The following is a 20,743-nucleotide window of genomic DNA, read 5'->3' on the forward strand; positions in this document are numbered from 1 at the left end:
ACATAGGTGTGTCTTGTCTTGTACTCAGTATCACTGTGAAAGGAAGTGGCTTCTTCTAGGCCTTAGAAAAAGAACCCTGTCTGTACAGTAAAAGAGTCTGCTAAGAAACAAGACCCTTAGCTATACTTGCGACTGTTTTCCTCCCTTATTTTAATCTCCTTTCTTCCATATGTCACCATTTTTTAAATTTCTTTTTACATTCTTCTTACCAAATGAATAAAAAATTTACTTATATCTGTACCCTTTGGCACTCCTGATCCAAGCAGTCAAGTATTTGTATAAAACTGTGTCTGAAGAAAAGCTGGAAGAGAAGGGAGAGCGTGCTGATCCAATTCTTTGCCCTGGCACTCGCCCGCCTCTTCTCTCCTGCCCAACCCTCTCGCTCCCTCCCGCCGCCAGGCCCTCTCAGTCCCCATTGCATTCTCCCCAATCTACTCTCTCCAGCCTCAGCTGAAAAACCTTCCCAGTACCCTCCCTTCCCCCAGCTCGCCCTCCCTTCGACCAGCTTAACCTATATCTTACTAAATGTTCAACTTCCCCTCCGTGCACTCTGCGCAGTCATCTGCCCATCTTCCATTTCTCCATTATAAAGGCCCAGAAACTTCTCTGGCAAGGATCATACTATCCTTAAAGGGCTGTAAAATTGAGGAGAAAGAATATTCTTCAGCTATGGGCTTTGGAAAGAGGAGAGCTGAGAACATTTATACTCGAATTAGATTTAACATTATGGTGGTTTAGTTAAAAGAAATCTCTTGTTTCCCCCAAGACTTATTTCTGCCTTTATGGCGCTCCCTCTTCTACTTGAAATAACATGAGCCTGGCAAAATACTGATATTCGCTTCTTGCCAAGACACTGAAGGGTTAGGATAGAATTTGTGAAAAAGAAAAAAACTTAAAAAATAAAAAAATAAACCTTCCCTAAAGTTACAAAAACAATTAGCACGGTTGCTATATTTGTTATGTTTAAAGTAGGGAGGGATTTTTGGTGACTATTTTAAAAAAATAGAATTACTCAGACTAGTGTTAATATAATCCTCCATATCTGTGATTTTGATATTTCTTGTAAGCTGAGGAAAGTTGGGCTTTCTGAGTAACTGAATGAGCGTCTAGAGACTTATATAGGTGATGGCTTCATAAAGTGGTTGGGCTGATGACTCGGGTGGAACGCCGCCTCCAACTTCAGGCCCATGATGGCTCAGGCGCAATGATAATGTGGACATAAAAGCTCCAGATTGGTCCAGAATGGGTACTATAAAGAGAGCCTTGTCCTAATCATGTCACCATTTTGTGTCTGCTGGCTTGGATTAGCGCCTAGATGTTCAAAGGCAAGACTATAAATGGAAAATATTGAAAAGTACGTCATCATAAGCCAGAGTGATCTGTAAAAGAATGGTAATTAGATCACCCTAATTTCCCAAAGGAAAAGGCTTCAATGGCTTCCTAAGCCTTTAAGAACCTATTCTTCAACCTGGACTGAAAGGCTCAGCACGATTTTGCTTCTGTTTCCCTCTTCAGGACCATCGCCGCCAAGTCTCACTCTTCACATTCTAGATCCTCGCCGTATTCTGTTTGGTCCTAATACCTGCCAGCTCGTTCCTATGTTGTGAGCCTGCGTTCCCTCTGCCTGGAATGTCCTCTCAAGTGATCTTCCCCTGGGGGTGGATTTTGTCATTAGGATCTCAGCTATTTTTACCATTGGGTTAGCACTGAACATCGGCAAGTAGTTTCTTTTCTTTTCTTTTTTTTTTTAATGTCAAGCAGTTTCTTATTTGTTGATTTCTCTCTCTTTCTCTTTCACACACACAAATATATATACACACATACATCCATAAACCTTCTTCTTCCATTCCCAACTTCATCTTACTCATGATACAAAAATACAAACAATCTTCATTCTTGAATGAGTCTGGGAGTGTAAAAACTGATGAAACATGACATTTTAATATATTTTTAGTGTGCTTTAAACTCTAAATAGGCTCCTGAGCAACACCGTTTTCTCTTGTTCGCCCGGGGAAACTGCAACAAAGGTGTGCCAGCAAATGAATTCCCTGGACAGATCCTGACATCTCTTTCTAAAACTGTCTTCTCAGTGTGTCCAGTGCACACTGCACAGATGCCCTGACCTAAGCTGGCCAGACTGAGGGTCTGATCCAGCCCTGGGGGCTTCATCCAGACACAGTTTAATCCTTACAGGCTCCTGCAGGTGTTTTTTGTTAGGTGTTTCTTCTAATTTCTGTGATAACTACGACAGCTCATTTTCTCCCACTGAGAGAGCATCTGGTTATTTGTCTAAAAGAAGATGCTAAGGAAATTAGCATCTGGTCTCATTTTAAATCTTTTATCTGAATTTTCAGGGATGCACAGGCATGCCTGTGGGCAGAGGGAAACAGAGGTGAGGGTCAAACTCAGAATAAAAAAGATGAGCAGGGCAGGATAAAACCCATTTTGATATTGTGACTAATTTTCATGCTGCCCCATTAATAAATAGGGGTTCATGTTATGCAACAGATTTGGTAGGGGGTGAAACACACACACAACTATGTATGAAAGTTTTACTTGATAGAGTCACTATCCAGAAACTTTAGAAAAGATAAAAATATCATTTCTAGTTTTCTTCCTTAACCCATCCATTCCTAACATTTTGGTATTTTTTTCTCCAGTATTTTTAATTCAGCAACTTAAAAAATAAGCTTCATCTTCCAAATATGTTTTAAGCTATTTCTCTTTTTATTTAACATTAGGTGTGCTTTATTTTTTTAATTTTGTAAAAGAAAGGTGAAAAAGGAATGCCCCCCTGATCCCAGGAAAGGTTAGCCACATGCAGTAGAAAGGAGGGCAGGGCTCATCGAGTAGGTGACCCTGAGAGGATGGGAAGGTGATAATAGAAGAAAGGTAGTGGTTTGAGATAAGGGATTTATTTATCTCAAGCCTTTGGTTCAAGGAAAAGTGGTAGTTAAGTTAGGTGTCAAAGGGCGAGGAAGATAGAAGGAAGAGCCCTAGAAGCCTTGTTGATAAGACAGGTTGGCATAGTTCCTTTGTTTGCCCTTTGCTGCCCTGATTGGTAGTAGACAATATGATTGTGCACATCTTTTCCCATTTGCAATCTCTAAGAACGTGGCTTCTTTTAGAGGTTTGCCAATCATTGGATGGTATTAGAAATGATATTTGCACAATTCAGTGTCTCTTCTATTAGAAGTGATACGGCAGCAATACAATGAAATGGTCAATGAAACAGGGCTCTACACCCAAACAACTTGGTTGGATGAAATGAAAATAAATGAAACAATTGTACATAAGAGGTGTGAAAACTAATATATGCTGTTAGAAATAAAGATCATTGGTACTTTTACGCTGGACGTAGGTAGTGAGTGGAACATATCATGAGAGGGCTTCTGGGTGCTGGTAATATTCTGCTGTTGTTTTTCATATGGGTGCTACTTCCATAGGTGTATTTGGTTTGCAAATAAATAAAATCCCTCAAGCTGTATACAGGTAAGATATTGGCCCTTTTTGTTATGTACACTACTCTTCATTAAAAAGAGTTTAAACAATAAATGAAATAAAAAATGGCAAGTAAGTAATGTAGACTTTACTGGTATGAAAATGTTTCCAGGAGAAAGGGATCTTTTCAACTTTACAGAGGCCCTAAAAGAATAGGTAGACTTCATAAATGGAGACAGAGAAGAGGGTATCCAGAGGGAAGAAAGAACATGACCACAAAGGAAAAGTACAGATCAGATACTGGATCAAAAAGGAGCCAGTATAAGCTGCTCGGGTGACCTGGTCACCTTGAGTTCTCCTAGAGCAGAGCCTGCAAAGATACTGCATCTGGGATTCACATGGCAGGTGACTCATGAGCAACCCCAAATCTCAGTCAGAGCTGGCCTTTAACTTTGCTTCTTTTTAGAAAAAATTCTTTACATTCCCATGCCCTAGAACAGCAGTTCTCAAGCTCCAGCATACCTCAGAAACAACAGGAGGATTTGTAAAAACACAGATTGCTGGGCCCAACACAGAGCTTCTCATTTAGTAGGCCCAGGGAGGGTCTGAGAATTCACATTTCTAACAAATTCTAGGCGGTGTTGGTGCTGCAGGCTTAGGGACAACATTTTGAGAATGAATGCTTAGAAAAAGTTCTTGGCCTTTCCTAATTTATCAAGCTGTATTTTATCTTTGTGAATCAAAAGAGAATCAATGAATTTCCAGACTGCGAGGGGTCTTACCGATTACTTGGCCCAGCCCCCACCACTTCTTCCTCTGAGCGTCCGCAGCACTTATAGATTATGCACAGAAAACACTGAACACCTGGGCCTTTGTATTACTTTCTTGTATATCTTTCTTCTCTTTAACTATATTATAATCCATTCCACATATATAACCCCCCACTTTCACACATACATACAATTTTTGGTGATCTTTGCTTGTATGTCTACTGGGCGCCAGTTACATGGTTAGTCACATAGTTTGTGATACTTTACTTTTTCTCAGTAACCCTTGATAATGCTTTATTTTTACCTTGCCCCTACTGCTGGGCACACTGACTTTTACATAGTAGGTGTTCAATACCAGAGGACAGAGTTTTCTGTTTATGTTGAATCCCCAGAGTCTAACACAGTGCCTGACTTATATTTTATGCTTGAAAAATATTTATGGAGTGAATGAATGATGCAGAGCCCATATTTACCATAGAAATACAGAATATATAATATGCCTCTGAACATATAATTTGTAGGTGATATTGGACTAGTGCTAAGGTAAAAACAAATTTTGTTAAATGCTATTTTTTTCTATTCAAATCAAATCATGTAATGTCAGTGAGAGTACACCTACAGCCCAGCCAAATATCATTATTTCAATTTTCCAAAATGTAACTACTGCTTTTTGTTAAGACCAGATGTAATCCTTATATAAGATTCTGTTCTGAATCACGTAATTCTCCCACCTATCCTCCCCCAGACATTTTATCTTTCAGAATTGTCTTTTTGAGTGCTTAACAAGATAAAAAAAATCAAAAGCAACTCTCTTGCCTTGGTGCATAAATGTATCACTTCCAATGAATGTGACAGCAGCTTGTTGACAATATGAAAATAGAACTGGTAAGAAGAGCAGCTTCTAGATTCTACATATGATAAAGGAACACACAAAGCAACTGGGTGGTCCTTCATTTCAGCTTGTGTCCTGAGTGCTATTCTCTTGTTTTCTCTTTTCGTTATTGTAACACCTGCCCCTTGATTTAGTGCTAATATCAGAGAAACTAGCCATCAAGCCACCAAGGGAGATCATCATCAATCCATCTGGTTAACAAAATACTTACTGGATGTCCAATATGTATCAAACACTATTTTTTGTGCAGATACAGTATTGAAAAAAGACAAACAATATCTTGACATCATGAAGTTTATATTTTAGTGAAGGAGAAGACAGACAATTAAATATACATATACATACATAAATAACTTCAGGAAATGACATGTGCTATTAAAAAAAAGAATCTAGTGACAGAGAATATTGGGTTGAGTTCCTTTCGATTATGTGGACAGGATGGACGCTCTATAAAAGTGATATTTGATCCTAGAAGTGATGTTGAGAAAAACCCCACCATGCAAGACACAGGGAAGGCCATTCTAGGCAGAGGGAAAGCACAAATGTAAAATGGCCAACAGAATCCATAAGAGATTACAAGGTGTTCTATGCTACCTTGATCGTTGAATTTCTAAGAAACTGCTTTATCACAAATCAAGATAAAAAAGTATTACTTCATGGAGGAAAAAAGAGGTGAGATGCTGAAACATTTCAGACCTGCAACAACAGTCATTTCTGCTGAAAAAAATCTAACAAGAAGGTGTTTCTTACTCTTTAGCAGAGATGGCCTTCAAAATATTTAGCAATCGATCAGAGTGGACTTGATCAGGGACGCTGCTGGGAAGCCAGCCCTTGAAGTATTGCTGTAAAACACGAATGCTGATAGGTAAGTGCAGCACTGGCTGGGAATAGCTCTGCTCAAGAGCTAGAGCTTTCCTTCTGCTAAAGCATCCGAGCCGTGTCAACAGCAGCAGCAGTTTCATCACTGTCTAAAGCAAAAAATGATGCGAGAGAGAACCGCACCGCAAACCCCTCGCCTTGAAGGTAGCCCAGGATGGAAATCGCCGTATCGTCGGGATATTGCAGATTGTATTCCCTAATGCAGCCGAGGTTGTTACGGAAGAGACCGATGAGAAACAGGCCGCATCAGCAGAATGCAACGTGCTTTATGCACTGACAAGGGAAATAAGTAAATTAGGGTGTAAGGATCTTAGACGTTAACGAGGGATTAAAATTGCAGGTAGGGTGGTCTTACTAAGAGGCTGAGTCGGAAGCAAGACCTGCAAGGAGGTGAGGAGCCAGGTTGCCCGTGTGTTTGCGGGGAGAGCGTTGCAGACAGGCAAGGACAGTGCCCGGGGCTGAGGCCGGAGAGAGACCAGCAGGCCAGGGAAACGAGGGCTGGTGGAGACCGAGCAGGCGATGCCAAGGACAAATAAATATGAGATGATTCAAAAAGCGAGGCAGAAACAAGTCAGCCAGGCCCGGGGGGCGGAGCAAGGCCTCAGCTTCTGCTCTGGGCAGAGCAGGGGCCCGCGAGCCTGAGCAGGGGCCACGCGGCAAGTTCACGCTCCAGCGGGGTGGCTGTGGTGCTCTACCCCCCTTCCTTTCTTTTACAAGAATGTGTATCATCAGAAGGCGGTGACATATTTTCATGAATCTTTCCATACTCTGGAAACGTAATTTGCATAGTTCTTGGTTTCTGGGGCTGTACTTTAAAAAATAGCATTTGCATAAAGTCCCATAGACCCATTCTTAGTTTCTTCTGGATTTGAGCATATTTTCTTCATCAGGGTTTATGCGACACATTACCAGAAACACTTGATCTAGGAATTCTGGGTAAAACGAAAATGCTAAATTAAAATCATAACCTATTTATTTAAGTTCCCTTTCAAGGTGCAGACTTAGAGAAAGAAATATGAACAGCCCCCAAAGGTACCTGTCCTGCCTCATACACATTGACACATTTCTTCTGGAGTCGAGGTGGATGAGATCTGCCTGAAGGAAGCCCCGAGGACGGATTGCAATCCCCACTCCTGTATAAGATTGGGCTCCTGGGAGCAGCCTGAGGATACCCAGCCAAGCAGCACTCCCATAAAAATATAGCAGAATAGGAAAAATATGAAAAATAGAAGGCAACTTAATTGACCTAAATAATAACAATTCAACCATCACAATTTTGTGGGGTGAGTCAGAAGCTTTTTATTTACCAGGAAAACTAAAACTTCAAAAGATAAATTTCAAAGATTTTAAAAAAAATCAAGATACATCTAGAAAGAGCTGATTCTTTGCAGGTAAAATCATAGATGGGCTTCGAAGTTCTTTTCCATCCTAAATGATGGAAGACACTAAATGACAGAATGAAATCTCAGACCTGGAAGAAGCGGGATGCTGACCTTCTGTGAGGCATCCTCGCAAGTGGGCAGAGCAGGCTTTGAATTTTATTAACTCTCCCTTAATAAGAAATGAACAGAACGGCCACTATGCAAGTGTTAGTATAAAATAACCAGTGGTGAGTATTGAAACCAGTTGAATGTACACTGTAGGCAAAATATGGTTAAGCAACTCAATACAGCATTAAGAATACATAATATGGAAAATAGACCAATTTCTGCTTTCAAGCCTTACATAGGCCTGATACCTACACCTAACAAATAGGTCACAAAAACAAAGCTACGAAAAAACCCTCTCACTTCTGAGTTTAGATATGTAATCTAAATAAATACTAGCAAATCAAATTCAGCATATTAAAAATAATACACTGCAAACAAGTACTGCTTTTTATAAGAATGCTAGGGCTGTTTAATATTAGAAAATCTAATATAGAGCTTACATCATTAGATTAAAAGTAAAAAGAAAATAATTTTGTCATTTCAGGAGACCCTGAAATGTTTAGCAGGCCTGACCAAACTTTTAACAAAAAGGGAATATAATGAACTTCTTTATACAATAAAGGACAAGCCACCAACCAACACTATTCTCGATGATTCACAATTTTTATTCAATTGGTATTTACTAAGCTCCACCTAGAATGTTGGCCCTGTATATGCCCTGGCTCTGCATCCATGGATTCAACCAACCGCAGATTGCAAATATTTGGAAAAAAATCCCAGAAAGTTCTAAAAAGCAAAATTTGAATTTGCCCCTCACTGAGCACTACACTGAATCCACACAAATGAAGTGATGTGTAGGCATAGCCTGCTGCAAGCTATATGCAAAAGTATCTTATATACAAATACTATGACATTGTATATAAGGACTTAAGCACCCCCAGCAACAGGTGCTTAGTGAACAGTGGAAAACATGAGGTTACTTTGATTTCCAGGGAAGACACCTTCAGCATTACAGGCAGCAGAGAATCAATAGAAGTAGCCTCCTCTGGTTCCAATAATCTCTATTAAAACTAGAAGCAATTCTCCATGGCTTTCCCTTCTCTGGATGTTGTAAGCTTCTAATGAAGCTATAATATACTAACAATTGTAAAAATTTTGCAATTTAAGAGATGATAAAAGTGGAAATATGTGCATTCTGGAAATGATGAAATGCAGTACCACTGGGAATTTCTGTTTCTCTCTGGAGCCCTGACTGATATTGTATCCTAACATTATTATTCACAGCCCTGAGTTTCAAGATGATTTTTTTTCTTCTTTGTGTCCTTAGCGTCAGGGTAATTGTTTACACAATGTTTATGGAGTGAATACATAAATGAATCTCTTCCTCACATCACACAAAACATACTCCCTGAAGTGCCTGCACACAAAGAGAAGCAGAGAAATCCCATAATTGCTCACATAATTACATTATATACTATGTTTCTGTTCTTAGATTTTCTGGAATATTATATAAAAAAATAAAGTAACTGAACATCTCAGAGAGTAAAGAAGGAAAGATGGCTCATAATACCTAAGGATCCCAGCATAGCCTGCTTTGTTGATAAAGTAATAACCTACTTAGTGACTGTTTCAAGTGTATTTTGTTTGGGTAAGTTCCCGGGGCAACTTCCCGTGTAGTAAATCTCTATTTTCAGTTATATAAATGTTGAATTTTTTTAAGCTGCTGTTTTCAAGTATATTAGCCTATATCAGTCTATGACATTTAACTTCTCTGTACTTGGTGATGACACTCTAGGCTTCTTTGACCTTGCTCTCCCCTTCATTCCCCTACGGCTATGACACTGAACTTCTTCCAGCTCTTCTGGCTGTAACTTCCCAATTAGCTCCAGAGGTTCTTTTTCTTCCTTTTTTTAAAAGGTATCATATACATTTCAGCTTTCTCAGTCTCCTACCAACAGAGGAACAGTACCCGACTTGAACCGCTGCCAAGTCTAGTGCAGTCTCCCAGCTCACTGATTTTAAGCAATTAAAGAGAGATGTAAATATCCACAGCTGCCAATCAATTGATTTTTCTACATTCTGGTATATTTTGCAGAATTGATGGGTGCGGTTTTTCTCTCCCCGCAGTCTACAGCTGCAAATTTGCAACTTTTGAATTTCTGTTTATTTGCCATTTGAAAATTTTGTTCGGAAAAATTAAAACTTTTTGTGCTGAAAAAAAAAAGTCAGCATTCTTCTTAAGCACCATATAAGGCAAGGATCTGACAGGAGAAAGACCATTTAGTTGCTAAAAATGGGTTTCAAAGGGCTTTAAAACATGCCCCCTCCCCAACTATTTTTCCCCTCTGGTACCTGCATAAATGGGTTTGGTCATAAAATTGGAAGTGCCCCAAAGCAATAAAATGTTAGTGTCATAGAGAAAGCATTCTTTAAGCATCCATATTCCCTAATTCTTTTTGATATATATATAATATGTTTATATATATATATATATATCTTTATTGATTTCAGAGAGAGGAAGGGAGAGGGAGAGAGACAGAAACATCAGTGATGAGAGTCATCGATCGGCTGCCTCCTGCACGCCCCTGACCAGGGATCGAGCCCACAACCCAGGCCTGTGCCCTGACGGGGAATCGAACTGCGATCTCCTGGATCCTAGATCAATGCTCAACGCCGAGCCACGCCCGGCCAGGCAATATTCCCTAATTCTTAATGTATATTGCAATTATATAGCCATGACTACATGCGAATACTTTTACTTATTAATATTTTGCAAGTAATGGATTTTCTTTCTGTGGTCTAAAAAAACTTCTATTGGGATCAGGTCATTTACACCACCTTTTCCAGGGTGAAGGTATTGTATCGTTAAATACTTTTGTCCAACACATCCAATGTGCTAATGTCTGGAGCAAGCAAGGTCCAGTCCCTGACTCAAATTGCTGGCATTTCACACTGCAATTCATTTCTCTCACAAATACTTTCTTCTTTCACATTTGTGTGGTTCACAATCACCAATTTCTGCCTTCAAAGAACACGTTTTGGGGACACTGTAATAGTCTTAAGATGGAGACCAGAGTTAAAGGATCTTTGATAGCCCTTTGACATTCTTCAGGTGGAAAAGAAGACGAAAGAGGAGTCCCAGGGAGAAGAGGAAAATGCAAGGTTATCAGCAATGTTTCCATTATTCAAATATGGTGGAATAGCTAAGAAATGTAGCGACAAAGAAGTTTCAAGCTGCAAAACACATCAAAAATCAGGAATTAAATCCCCTCCACCAGGAGAAACTCATATGACAAATTCACGTGCCCTATTGCAGAAAATATTCCAACAGACAGAGGCAGAACTGCTCTCACATGCTGCAACATAGCCAGCCAGCCTTTCTGCGCCCCTTTAATGGGCATGAGGGCGGGGGGACAGCCAGGGGCTGGCAATGGACCCATCTTCATCTGCCTGCTCCTCCAAAACCCTGTGGGAGTGGGGCGCCTGACTAGAGAACCCAGCTGGGTAAAGACCAAGGGACTCAAGGAAAGAGGTAAGGGGCCTTAGCAGCAAAACAGCCACACACTCCGTGCTCCCCACGGAGCAGCCCGCAATGGTCACAGAAAGCAGCACGTTTCCAAGGATCGGCAGCAGGGGACAGAGCAGTGAGCGTCAGGAGGGGGAGCGAGGCCAGCCCGGATCACCCACCCAGAGAGGAAGTCACGGCAGCCAACAGGAGGCGGCGTTAACCTCGCTGCCGGCGGGGAGAGCGCTGGGCTCGGCAGGGCAGGCACAGAGCGAGGCCTCTGAGCCACGGGAAGGCTAAACTCTTTCCAGCGCAGGATGGCCTGTTTGATTTGTTTCTGTCGCCTGCAAATAAAACATTCCATATGTTTCTGATTGTGAGTGAAATGGAGGGGAAAATAAAACATCCTACTTTCAAAGTGGGATCCAAATGTTCTCAAAGGCCTCCTTCCATAGACGGGGGTTCTGTTGTGGTCCCCAGAAAGATGGTGACGGATGGGGCGCGCCAGTCAGAAAGAATTTGTACAGGTGTCTGAGCAGTGTGACTTTCCTGAGGCTTACTGAAATTCTGTTGCTTGTATGGGGAAGCATAATTTTAAAATGGCGTTTGGCCATGAATGATTGCACGGAGTGTGAAATTTAAAAACTGTGATGACTAAAACTTCTAATTATTAGGTACAAAAGCGAATTTCAGATAACATCAACAAGCTTAGGCTTAGGACACAAATGAAACTGAAAAATGCAGGGATATGCTGAGACATCAGAAAAATGCCCGGTGTGACTGTTTTCTTTCTACTATATTTTTCTTATGTGATTAAAAAACATTCATTACACTTAATTTTGGAGAGGGATTTATTGTATTTTAACGCGTGTATGTTTTTGAAATTTATATTTCAGCTAAAGGTATTGCAGCTGTTTTTTATCCCAAGGTAGTCTAAGTACTAACTCATGATTTCTTTTCATTTTTATGGATTGCAATCTTATATTTAAATAACTCACCTGACAGTTACTTTGGCGCATGGCTTGTGGGGAGACCCTCGCGCATTCTTTTTCCAATTAGCAAAATTTCCCCATATAATTTAATGAATCACCTAGCCCCTTACCGATGGTTTCCAATGGTTCCATAATGATGTTAGATGTTAATGAATATATTTCAGGGAGTGGGAGTGCTTCCAGGCTGCTGCTGCTACACGAACCTGGCTGTTGATTCTTGGATCTCTCTTTATATATTCTACTCACTGTCATTTTATAATGCTTTTTAATAGCTCACTGGGGAAGTCTCACTACATTGTCTTTTTAATTTTCTTCCTTCGTTCTACACGCCTTCAGAGGTCTGGAGAAATATTTTGTCTTATTTAAAAACATTACACTGAAATAGAATTACAGTAAAATAAAATATATAAATTGACTAGGGAATTTTAGTAGAATTAAACGCTATACCAAGGCTGCTCTCCTGCTGCTCTTCCAATATACCCAGGAATGTCCCACCGTCGGTTGCCCCCGCCTCCTACGCTCTCCCCCACACGCTGACGCAGCTGTCCCCCCACTGTGCTCAGGTTTCTGATCAAGCGCCATCTTCTCTGAAAGGCCTTCGCTGGCCATTGATTGTCATATGGCATCACCCTCTCACCCTCCGCCCTCCTGAGCTGCTTCAGTTTTCTTCATCGTGATTATGAGTACCTGACATTTGTGCTCCATTCTTATTAGGAGAAAAGGAATTTTGTCTGTTAAGTCATGTGACATAGAACAAACGTATATGCTATACGACATAAATGTCCATGAGAAAAGGAGTTTTGTGTGCTCACTCATAATTCCTCAACTCCTAGAACAGTGCTTGGCACCTCAAAAATTCTTAATGAATATCTTTTGAAGAAACAAATGATTAAACTTAAATGCTGCCTACATTCAGGAGCTTGTGCTTCCCCAACAAGGTCACCCCGATCCGCAGCTCCTCAGTCTCCACCAGTTCTCCAAATGCCTTCCCGAATTTTTCTCTGTGGTGGTCTATGAAATTAGAAGTTTTTCATACTTAACTATTCACTGCCTGCAACTCAGATGTCCTTCCACTGCCCCAGCTCTTAGAGTCTTCAGAGCCTGTGTCTCAAGTGACTCCACTCAGCCAACAATAGATGTTCCCTCAGATTGCTTCTCAGAGCCTATCCCGAATTTTGAACAATAAACTGTTTATGAAGCACCTACCAGGGGTCAGGCAATGCCGAGGACATCCTGTAAACAGGCTCTTTTGAGCCTCACAGTAATCCTGCCAGGTGTGTTATTAGATAGAAAATCATGAAGTTGAAATAAGTTGTCTGTGGTGACATAACTAGTATGGAGCACATCCAAGATCTGGAATAATGAAAAAAATGTCACAGCCAGCTCTCTCTCTCTCTCCCCACGCCACCCCTCTCTCTGTCTCTCTTTTCCTCTCTCTCTCTTTCTCTCTCTCTACCCCCTTCTCTCTGTCTCTCTCTTTTCCCCTCTCTCTCCAATGAAGGAGCTGTGTATCGACCCACAATTAGCTAAACTGCAAAGTGTGAGGTGACAGTCACCAAGACTATCCTCACTTCTGACACCAACTGCAAGTTCAGAGAGTTCTCAAAATGACCTTTAGCTTCCACAGTTCACTAGAGGGACTCACAGAACACACTAAAAGCTACTGTGGTTTATTTCAGAGAAAAGACACAGATTAAAATCAGCCAGAGGAAAATGCACGTAGGGCAGAGTCTGGGAGGATTTCAAACAGGAATGTTTCAGACACATTATCTCCCCAGCATTGATGTGTGACAATAATACTCATAAAGTATTGCTGGCCAGGGAATTTCTCTCAAGCCTTAATATTCAGAATTTTTACTGGGGCTTCATTACATAGGCTGATTAATTGCCTATATAGTTTAACTCGGTCTCAAAGTCAACTGATTCTATGTGACCTAAATCACAAGATTGCTCTTTCTGCTCTGGTCAGCCCCCACCCAAAGACTATAAGGCGTGGTTGGCAGCATCCCTAGGAGCCTGTTTAAACCTCCACCTTAAACAAATGTACTCCTCTCGGGTATGACATACATTATCTCCTAGAAGCTGAGGACAATAGCCGGATCTCTTTTTGGGCCAAGCCAAATTCTTTACTACCGATATCTGAATTGTCCATGCAGCCTTCAAATTTTCCTTGTAAAGAAAATATGGCCCATTATGGTGGCCAGGAGTCTTTGCCAAGTTATGCAAACAAATTTAAAGTTGTAGACCAGGGAAGTCACTGCAACAGACTGGAGACGGGCTGAAACACACACAGAGACCAGATTTGGTCGTCCTGTCAGCTGTTTCCCCAAGTGCTGTGCTCCATCTCTCAAAGCTTGTTATGGGCTTGGCAGGTTTCTACAGTACTAAGTTGAGAAAAAGCTCAGATGACAGCGAAAGTGAAACATCAGGACTGTAAACTGCTAATTGCCAATCCCATATGTTTGCAAGGCAAACAGCAGCAAGGAAATCAGGGGCGAGAAATTGCCGAAGTTTGTACTTACAGAGCTAGTAGGAAGATGGAATTATGTCAGACCACTAAGATGTCCTCACCTCCAGGTCAAGAACCCTTAAAGTAAAGATTAAGGGTCCTTGAATTAAAATCTCAGCACTCCCAAGCAATTTCTCTATATTTCTACGTAACCTACTTAACTTTTTTCTATGTTCGAGGGATACGGGATTGATGAGCAAGTTAGTATGATACATCATAAAAATAATTAACTTAGACTCTCAACTCAGATTGCCTGAGTTCAAATTCAATTTCTGATCTTCACCAGCCCAGTAATTCTCAATATGTTGCTAAATCTTGCTGAGCTTGTTTCCTCATCACCATAAACCTAATCTGCAAGGTCTTTACCAACAAAAGCAACTCAACGTTGATCTAGTATTATTATTACTGAAGCACTGGGGTGAAGCAAAAATCCAGTTAGATAGAATGTTTTTGCTGCTAAATACACCTAATCCAAAACGGTTTGTTGTTAACTGCGTTTAAAATCGGCAAGACTATGCCCTGGCCAGTTTTTCTCAGTGGTCAGAGCGTTGGCCCACGGACTGAAGGGCCCCGGGTTCGTTTCCAGCCAAGGGCATGTGCCTCAGTTGCAGGCTCCATCCCTGGCCTGGTTGGGTCGGGCACGTGCAAGAGGCAATCAATCAGTGTGTCTGTCTCTATTGATGTTTCTCTCTCCCCCCTTCCACTCTCTCTGTAAAGCAATGGAAGAAATATCCTCAGCTGAGGATTAAAAATAAATAAGTAAATAAGTAAATAAAATAAAATCAGCAACACTTCTACAGATGGGTGGGAAACAAAAAGTTTCTAACTAAAGGATCCAAGCATCATTATCGCTAATTAGTAAAAACCAAAAGGATGCAGGGCATGACTAACCTGGTGTGACTGTTACTCAATAAATGAATGTCAATTTTGAAAGGAATAAATAATTATAGAATGCACAGTGTAATGGTTAATAGTATTGTCTCTTCTGCAATATCCAGTTACCTCCATGGAGGTGGGACTCAACTGAGGAGAGGAATGTTATGTTTCTGTTCTCTTGTTAATAACTGAATAGAGGGCCATTAGGATTCTTTTTCAATCCACAATGGAGATAAAGTGGAGAATTGCATGTAGTTAAAGAGCAATGACCCATCAGTCCTACTCCTAAGGAAGTCCTTTCCTTTTCTCTCTTTTTCAATTAGCGGTTGATGCTCATTAATCACTGGGGTTTATAATCTCTATTCTTTACTACTTTTTTGGTAAAGATTTGTTACTATCCACACTTTGCTAATTTCTCTGTTGTCTAAAATAAGTAGAAATAATTTGCTGGAAAAATACATGTTTAAATGTGTCCATTCATAAATATAAACAATAGTAAGAATGAAAATAATAAATAATATAATATTTTGATGCATGCATTAACTTACATATCATTGCACATATGACCCATATAACACATTTGATTATATATATTAAAGTTACAAATTACATATTTATAAGTATACATCTTACATAAAAAATATTATAATTTCCATTATCATTGAATTTTTAAAATGTGCTCCATACTGCACTTATACTGGTTCTTTAATACTGCTCCTAGGTAATTCTGTTATCCTCAATTTTTGGATGAGAGTACAGAGATTCTGGAAGAACACACAACTGTTCTTAGAGTCACAGTCATTGCAGAGCTAGTGTTGAGCCCTGATCGCAGACAAAAAGGTCCATGACTTTGCTAATATTCCATTTTGGAATAATTAAGAGTAATTGCTATCATATCGTGAATGCTTACTATATACCAACATTCTTAATATGTGTCAAACACTGTCCTAAAAGTTTCACTTCAGTTATCTGAGAAAATAGTCTCAGAGAAATCAAATGATGTGATCAAGCCTGCAGTTAGGGACTTTCCAGAATATTCCACACTCTAAAAACTTTTCTTCACTTTCATGGTGCCTGTGTCATTCTGAAGGCATTTTGAACATTCCTGGCACAGTCACTCTGGTGAGATGTGTCAAAACTCCAGCCACTATGAAAGATCAGGGACAGAAATATAAAAAGACTTACATTCTATAATTAATAAGCCATGATTTTATGCCGGCTTGACACATTTTGTGACTCTTTTGGAAGCCCCCATCAAATCATCAGATCCTCTGTACTTAAAATGTGTCCTCAACAGAGAAGTAAATTAAATATGCATTACAGTACATCTGTAAACGACATTAAATATATCACAATGTAGAGAAACAGGCACACTTATGCAATGGATGCTATTGCTGCTCGGCTGCCTTTTGTTCCAAAGGTATTGTCACGCAGAATGAGAGCAACATGTCATCTAAAAGGAAGCAGAAAATTAACTTTCCCGTTCAGATCCAAAAACCTGCCCTGATGACATTGCTTACAAATTTTCATTTGTTCCCATCCAAGTGTGTAAGCTGAACCTCAGTCAAGGCCTTACTTACATTGATTTCTTATCAATTTGTCATATGCCAATGTACTTGACGATTGGCTATCATAAAAAAATGGGGATTGGCAGATTTGTGTCCACTTTGAACCAAAATGCTGTGTAACTGAATGAGAAAGCAATGTTAACATTATGCAGTTGATTCTCCACCTGAGCTCAGTGAGATAACATTTTAGAATGGCCACTCTTAAAATCCTAATGCATGTCAAATCAGTATGTAAATACCAGCAATTCTGGGGAGATTTGCAATGTAGAGCCCAAGGCTAATGAGCACTGTCCTCGGGAGCTAGAGGTTTCCCTGTCCCTTCAAAACTGCTGGAAAGCAAGTCGATGTGTGAGGTTGTTTGGAGGCTAGGCTGTTAATAGATGTGAAAGGCTAGGCCAGGATCTCGGATTATATACCAGTGATAATGGTGAGTAAATGAATATTTGTTTCTTTTACAGTCACGTACCTATCTCTAACAATAGCAAAACAAAGCTAAACAAAATCAACCCCCCAACCACAAAACACAGATACAGAGAATTAATGTAAATGTAATACTACCTACATGTTTTAGAATCAATGCAGAGAAAGTATTCTTTCCTATTTCGGAAATTTGCAGGTTTCGAGATGGAAACGTTCTCCATATCAGGTATTTCAAAAGCAGGACTGGATATTTATCCGGGACCTTTATTTGTCCAGGATATTTGTCCTGGACTTATAGAATGGCTTATTGTAACTTCTACTAAGATATTGAGAAGATGATGCAGGGTAACAGAAAGGTTCATCCTGGCCTAACCCATCTTAACATGCTCTAGCCCCAGCATAATTATTTTTTTACTAGGTACAGTTACTTAAGCTCTGTGTGCTATAAAATGGAATAAGACACAACTGCTTCTAAATAGCACTGCAAGATCTAAACGTAGCACGCTTTAGCAGATACAAAGCTCGGCGTAGATATAAGTAATCCTATCGATGGCATCTTGCATTTGATGCTTGCTGCAGAATAAACAGTGCCATGGCTCCAGAGTTCGAGAAACATCACATCTTCAGTCAATAGGAGTGTCCTGTAAAGGGCTTTCTCCACACTTAAATTATATTTTCAAAGCAGCCTATTTTAAAGTGCCTTTGAAAAGTTTACACTGCAATTTCTCTTGTATATATGGATCTTTTCCTCTTGTAAAATCCCAGGGCATTTCAAATAAGGAAAGGTCATTTAGCTCATCTGGTCGATTATAGCTGTGATCCATTTCCCCAACGAGAAGCAAGGGAAGCGTCCCTCAATGTGTATCAGGGAAAAAGCCTCTTAGACCATTAGGACTAACACACTGCATATGCCACCAGCACGAGGCACCTGATTTCATCACAGGCAATTGATGGTTCTGCCATCCACGCTGAATTGGGCCTGGGACACTGAGACTCGGTGCCACGGGAGGGAGGCGGGCTCACGGCAGCCTTCATCCAGTTTAAAAAATATTTTATTGACACATAGAGTATTCAGAGTCATAAAAATATATCATGTTTATCACTGCTTTTATGGCACGAATAGATATGACACAGGGGCATTGAGCCATAGAGTATTAGACAAGCATTTATTTCACCTTAAGCTGCTCCGAATAATGCAGAGCTCAGCTTCTATCCTCTGAGCAGACAGTACAGATTTCATCAGAAATAAGCATTTAAGAAAAAAAAAAAAAGAAAAATCGATACAGATGCATATGTTAGTGAAAGGTCCTGATTGGGTTTTGTACGTGCTAAACAAGACTGTTAGCAATCCCCAGGGCGCACGCCTGCCAAAGGCATCAGATTGCTAACCTGGAGGTTTTGAAAAATGATCATCTTTATGGATATGGGAACAGAGCCAGGAAATTTACCTTTAAGCACCAACGTTGACTAACACCCATAGTTTATGATTACGATATCACCAGGCTCCGATGTACATTTTTATGGAGAGCTATGTCCTGAAGAATTATGATCCAAGACATGTGGTGTATGAGTTACTGAGTGGACAAACAGCTAAGGATGGATCTAGATTTCTAAAACGCAGCTTCCATTATCCCAAGACAGGTAAGGGCAAAGCTGGAGGGACCGCGTGTTACACTGAGGCCAGGAGAGGACTGACATTTGCATATAAATGGCAGGGTAAGTAAGTGGAAAGGAAGCATTCAGAAATTTGCATCTGATTTCAGCCTTGTCTGATTCAGCAGAATGCAAGTGTCACAACCTGTTGGGCTGTGTGAGACCGGGTGCCAGGGGCAAAGACTAAGTTGAAAGAGATGATGACGTATGAAGTCTTTATGAACATGGATATCCGAGCTGTCAAGTGCTCTGAGGCCTTCCCATGGCGGGAGACATCCCTGGCTGTTTAGCTCACCTGGAGGCACAGAAAATCTCCCCTTCCTGACCCCCCAACTGCACAGAGTAACAGCTTTATAATCCTCTGCCTATAGTGAGCTTTCTTCCTGAACTGAGACATATCGCCAGTGATAAAAACTGTCAAAAATGGAAAATTTAGAGAAGACATAAAATAAACACCGCTTTTGTCGCAAAGCTACCTATTCCCTGTTCCCAGTTTTCAAATTCAGCTCTGGATTTTCTCTGGGTCCCAGATGAGCATCCGTGAGCAGATACGGTGTCAAAACGAGACAAGGAGCAGCAGTAGACAAAGCTACACGGCCTAAATAGCAAAGAACAAAGCAAGAAAAGGTTTTCTTGTCAAAGTAAAAGCATGCATTATTTTGTTTCATTGTGTTTAAAATCCGGGGTCAGCGGCGATATAATGAGCTCGGCAACAGCAGGCTCCTTTGGTCATAACCTAGTGAAACGCTGAATTCTCTCGTGTGCCCCAGCCCGCGGGCCGTGTGGAAGGACTTGGGCTGCTTTGCACTGTGGAGTCATTACCTGCTCAGGGTGGCTTGCTGGGGACTGTAAAGAATGTCAGGCAGGCACTTTCTCCTTGATGGGCCAATTGCTCATACTTGTCTCTGTGGCTTCCAAGATACTTCAAAAGGGTGCTATTTAAAGGGGGGGGGGGGGATAAAAGTTGTTTTCAACCAAGTATAAAAAAAAAAGAAGGGGAAATTATGTAGGTTTCAGTCTATTTCTTATCTGAAAGCAGCAGTACGTAAGGAGACGGGCCCTCGCTGCTCACTTCTGGCCTTACTTGGCAGAGTGCAAAGTCATGAAGCAGCTCTGCCAGTCGCCTGCTGTGTGACCTTGGGCAAGTTTCTTAACTTCTCTGTTGTCTCAGTTTCTTCATCTGTACAACAAAGGGCAATACAAAACTTATTTTGAAGGAATAAATGAGTTGACCCCTATAAAGCACTTAGAACAATGCCTGACCTGAAGTAGGTGTTCTGTGTTAAATACTACTTATGAGGGCAAAAATATTATTTGGGGGGCATTGGACAACATTTGGTTTTATTGCTTCTTTTGCATCCCGGTTTGCAGCAGGACAGAACAGTTTCCACTCTGAACTCTTCTTTGCAATGCAACCGTTTTCTTGGTTGCCCAGCTCACATTTCCTTTACTCTCATCTTCCAGTGCAGCCAAGTCCCTGTTAAAAATGTGAGTATTCAGCGTTTACTTAAGCACTTGTCATACATGGAGAAAATCGGAGGAGCCACCTGCAGCTAGCTTTCATTGTCCACTGGATGAAGTTCCAACTCCTCAAGCCGTGGTTCTATATACCCAGACTCTTAATAAAGGGCTCCCCAACTTTTCATTCATTATCTCCCGCTGCCCCCGTCTCCCTCCCTGAGCTATACCCAGAGCACTGCCTGTCATTCTTCAAATATATCTGAGCACTTTGACTTCTGTCCCTTCTACCTGGAATAACTTTCTCCTCCAAAGCCCACCTTTTCTTCAAGGTTAAGCTTACATGTGAT

This window comes from Miniopterus schreibersii (genome assembly GCF_964146895.1).
Source record: "Miniopterus schreibersii genome assembly, chromosome: 1".
NCBI lineage: Eukaryota > Metazoa > Chordata > Mammalia > Chiroptera > Miniopteridae > Miniopterus > Miniopterus schreibersii.